The sequence below is a fragment of the Schistocerca serialis genome, unplaced genomic scaffold (assembly GCF_023864345.2).
Source record: "Schistocerca serialis cubense isolate TAMUIC-IGC-003099 unplaced genomic scaffold, iqSchSeri2.2 HiC_scaffold_132, whole genome shotgun sequence".
NCBI lineage: Eukaryota > Metazoa > Arthropoda > Insecta > Orthoptera > Acrididae > Schistocerca > Schistocerca serialis.
In genome coordinates, this window is record NW_026047536.1 from 12501 (window position 1) to 17500 (window position 5000).

General features: G+C 46.6%; 1 pseudogene; it reads right to left on the reverse strand.

The window, feature by feature from the left end:
- Positions 1-4734: 4734 nt before the first annotated feature.
- The window catches only part of LOC126439388 (large subunit ribosomal RNA), a 2975-nt pseudogene continuing 2709 nt past the window's right edge, over positions 4735-5000 (reverse strand).

Consider the following 5000-nt stretch of genomic DNA (forward strand, 5'->3'; position numbering starts at 1 on the left):
TACCACCTCCTGCGGTGAGAAGGGGTAGACCATTGTATTGTTGTTGTATTCTTCTTGTGCTCTCTCTCTTATAGCCGCCTGCTCCGGTGTGTCCTCAGAGGGATCATCATCCGGTAGCAGGGCTTGGAGGAGCACCGTTATTGTTTCTTGTCTGGTTGTGGTCATTCTATTTTCGCCTGGTATTCTTATAGATGATAAGACTGTTGGAGCTCTTATTTTTTCCCTAGCTAACTTGTATGGCTTTCCCCAGGGATCCATTGCCAGGTTATTTCTTACGAAATTTTCCCAGCTTCTTTTTCTAACTTCTATAATTTCTCTTTTATATCTCTCCCTTAGTTGTCTGTATATACGCAGTCTATGCTCCCTGTCTTGTGGGTTAAATGTGCGCTGATACCTGCGTCTTGCCCTGCGCGTAGCCTGACGTAGGTCACTTAGTTCTGGAGTCCATGGTGCCGGGTGCACGCTTTGGACTCTGCTTCTCTTTGGTACGACTGCTTCTATTACTTCCTTTATACTTTGAACTATCTGCTCCGCTGTTTCATCAACCTCGAGATCCTCATCCAGCTCTGGCGGGCTGTACTCCCGGGAGAGTCTTTCCCAGTCTACCTTTTTATAGTCATATTCTGAAAGCCATTCCTGTGGCGCCACATTCTGTTCTGATTTTAGTATATACTTTATTACATTATGATCACTGGTCGTTGCATTCTCCAATACCTCCCATTTATCTATTTTATTGGTAGCCCTGTTATTTGCCAGTGTTACATCTATATTTGTTTTTGCCCCTGCTCTATTTGAATATGTTGGTATCTCGCTAGGTGCGTTTATTATATCTAGATTTAATTCACTTATTGCATCTTCTAATTCCTGACCTTTTTCGTCTTGTTCTCCGCTGTGCCACAGGAATGACTTTGCGTTTGCATCCATTGCTATGATTACTTGATGGCCCTGTAGAGTTCTACATATTTCCTTTAGTTGTTCTAGGTACATAGTTATTGGCTCTCTATACTGACAATATATTGATACTAAATACCACTTAGTGTTTTTGGCGTGTACTTCGATTGTTACAACATGTTCATTTGTAAATTGATTTAATACTATTGTTCTTATATTACTATTTAAAATTACTATTGCAGACATTGGTCTTTCTCCCTTCATGATTATTTGAGCCGTGGCTGTCATTCCTGGGATTTTACCCTCCCGGGAGTACGGTTCTTGCAAGCATAGTATGTCAGCTTTAAGTTCTTCTGCTAATTTACGCAACTCGTAGTTTACTTGTACGCTTCTCATTGTATTAATTTGGAGAACTAAAAGATCCATTACGGATGATATGTATGGTAATGATCTTCTGGCCATGTCTTATTGGGGTCAAATCCTATTCGGCCGTATGTTGTTACCATTTGTATATATATATTTTCCAAATTGTATTTTACGCCTCTTCTTTCGTATACTTGCTTTACTATTTCCTGTAATTGTTCGTGTTCCGTGGGGATTCCGGCCGCGGCTAGCTGAATGCAGTCAACGTCCGCCAAAGCTGGATAAGTAATTCTCGAGCCGTTTGTGTGCCCCACTCTCACTAGTTGGCGTAATGCAGTGGTTAGCAGACCGGGTTCTTCTAGTCTTGCCATCTGCAGTGCGTTTTCGCATATCTTATAAGTGTTCTTTGGGTCCATTGCATTATATGTGTCACTCTTGCTTGACTGATTGTTTTTATCTTTTATATGTTCTGAGTGGTCTCTTTTGGGCGAGCTCGGTCGTCCGTCCTCGCCCTTCATCGGCGTTTTCTTTTCATTAAAAACGGACGACCGAGGTCGTCCGTATTTCTTTCCTATGTTGTTCTTTTCTATGTCTTTGTTTTGTCTCTGTGTTGGTGTAGTGTGTTGTGTCCTGGGCGCCTCTGGTCGCCCATCTCTGCCCTCCATCGGCATTTTCTTTTCATGAAAAATGGGCGACCGAGGTCGCCCTTCTGTTTGTACTTGTGCTTCTTGCGTGTTCATTGTTTGTACTTGTGCGTCTATCATGCTTATTGTTTGTACTTGTACATCCCTTGTTGTATTTTGTTTCTTGTCTTGTATCAGTGTTTCTCGTTGTGTCTTGGGCACCTCTTGCTTTCTATCTCCGCTCTCCATCTGCATTTTCTTGTCATAAAAAACGGGCGACCGAGGTCGCCCTTGTGTTGGTGTTCTTTCAATGGGAGTATTGGCAATACAGTTTTGTGCTGTACATGTTTTGTGTTGATTGTTATCCCGTTTGTTATCCCGTGTGTTTTTTGTTGTTCCCTTATTTTCAGGTTGTTTATCTGTGATTTCTTTTGCATCTTTTTCCCTTGCCCCTACTGCTTCTCTGATTTTCATGCCCCTTAGCGTATCTCTTAGTTGCTTGCTTGGTGATTTATGCTTCTTTCTTTTCTCTTGGGGGTTAATCTCCATAATCTGTCCTTTGTATAAGTCTTCCTAGTAACAGCTGATACGTGGGGCATTCTTTGGAGTTTGGTGCTCTACATTTTCTTTTTCCCCTTCTATTGCATGGTATACATGTCTCAGGTCTGTTCTTCTCTGGGCACTCTTTCTTGTTGTGGTTGTCCATTCCACAGTGACCACAGGTGGGGTCACCCCAGGTACAGTACTTCTGTACGTGACCCAGATCCATACATCTGTGACACCTGGGTACCACGCAATAATCTTTGACCGCGACTGAACTATACTCCACATATACTCTACCATTTTGTATGAGTTCTTTTCTCAATGTTGGGGAAACCTCAACTACTTGATGTCCCGTATCTCTGTCTTTTCTCCCCATTCTAAATTTTGGTCTAAATTCCTTTTTGAAGTCTTGTGGGCTCATTTTTTCTTCAAAATTCTGAGTGTAAATACACTCCGTTAGTTCCTCTGGTGTCAACCTATTTGACACATCAAATACAGTCATTAATGGCCATCTTTTCTTTGTCCTCTCACATATTACCGATCTCTGTAAATCTTTGTGCCCCATTATTGTGTTCCTATCCTGTTGGGTGGGAGTTTCCACTATGACTGCATTTTTTGCAACTACTACTTTGTTTATTTTGACTTTTGCTTTGGTTGGATTAATTACTCTTGTGAATATTTCCTTCACCTCTTTTACGCTCTGTCCTTCTTTTGGCTTCAAAAATAATGCCACTCCTTGTTTTGCTGTCACTTTTTCTATACTTTCTTTCATATTGATTTGTTGTTTCTGTGGTCCTCCTGCCACCACTGTGGCGTATGTTTTTGTTTTTTCGGCTATTATTTGTTTATTTTGTCGTTCCAGCTCTTGTATCCTACCTTCAAGCTGGCTTTGGGCAATTGCCCATAGGGCCAGCTTGTCTTTTATTTCATTTAGTCTGTCATTGCTCATCTTCCCTTTATCTGTCACCAGTAGCGCATTTATCTCCTTTAGCCTTTCGGCTGCGCTCTTTATTTCATTTTCATCATTCACCTCGTATCGCTCGGAAGTCTCTCTCTCTGTATTTTCCGCCATGATTCTGAGAGAGACCAAAGAGTTGAGAGCCCGTCTCTTTCCCCGGACCGGCTCTTCTGGCATGGGGGGAGGCTAATTGCAGCTCGCTCACCAGTCCCGCCCCTGGACCAAGAGCTTTGTGAGCTGCCGGGTTTAGCGCGCCGTTTCCAGCGCACTAGTCCCCTTCCACGACTGTGCCACTGGGGATTTCACCCGTCCCTCCCCGGCAAATGCCCAGCGCATTCCGGAGAGGCGGATTCACCTCTCGGCCTTCGCCCCCTACTAGGCCGAGTTTCCACCCTAAGGCCTTGGACCCAGCCCTACTCAGGTGCTGGGTCGGTCCCCCAGACTTTCGGGGGTCTGGCCCCATCTAACCTAGCCAGGGACGTGTTACCACGCCCTGGTTTGGCGGAGCATGCCGAAATCCCCGACATGGCGCTGAGCCTTTGCCGGCTCAGGCCACGATCCCTCCCCAGCGAGTACAGCCGTGGGAAGAACTGGACAGATGTTGTGTCCTTGTTGACGCAGCTCCCCCTGCGCCATGCACCCTTTGCTTTCGCTTTGGGTTGGGGGACTTTTAACGTCGTCCATGACGTGAGGAACTGCAGTGGCAGGACCGCAGGGTTCCGGGATCGTCGTGAGACTTACCCTCATACCCCCGCCCCGCCACCGCGCTCAACTCAGGAGAGACAGCTGTTATGTCTCTCGTAACGCAGCTTCCCCTGCGCCATGCACCCTTTGCTTTCGCTTGGGTTGGGGGCATTTAACGTCCTGCCATGACGGGAGTTTTACGTCCTGCCTTGACACACGACAACCCACACCTATCAACGCAGCCCGGAAGGTGTTAAGGGAGTCAGTCCGGGTCTTATATGTGGAGTTTTACATCAACGAGACGGTGCGGCACTCAAACCCGAGTTACGTTCCCCGGAGGGTCTCCACACGTACTGGGGGATCATGACCGACCATGTCTCACCCACCGCTTTTGATAATTCACGGTGGGCCAGTGCGGACCAGTGTGGGTTGCACCCAGTTAAGGGCTAGCCTTTTAACGTCATGCATGGACGGCCCTTCCCGTGTTAGCTTCGCCCCATCTTGTGGGGGTACTGAGCGCCAGGGCCACGTCAAGGCCACGGGATAGGACATTGCGGTCCCCGCCCCACTCAGGTTCCTCTGAGCCCTGCTGAAGACAAATTTTCAGGGAATCAGAGGGTCTCCTGGCGGTTTTAACCCAGTTGTCGGGAGGCAACACACCTCCCCCGGGTGACGCCACGCAGACCGCAGTAGATAGGGACAGCGGGAATCTCGTTAATCCATTCATGCGCGTCACTAATTAGATGACGAGGCATTTGGCTACCTTAAGAGAGTCATAGTTACTCCCGCCGTTTACCCGCGCTTGCTTGAATTTCTTCACGTTGACATTCAGAGCACTGGGCAGAAATCACATTGCGTCAACACCCGCTAGGGCCATCGCAATGCTTTGTTTTAATTAGACAGTCGGATTCCCCCAGTCCGTGCCAGTTCTGAGTTGA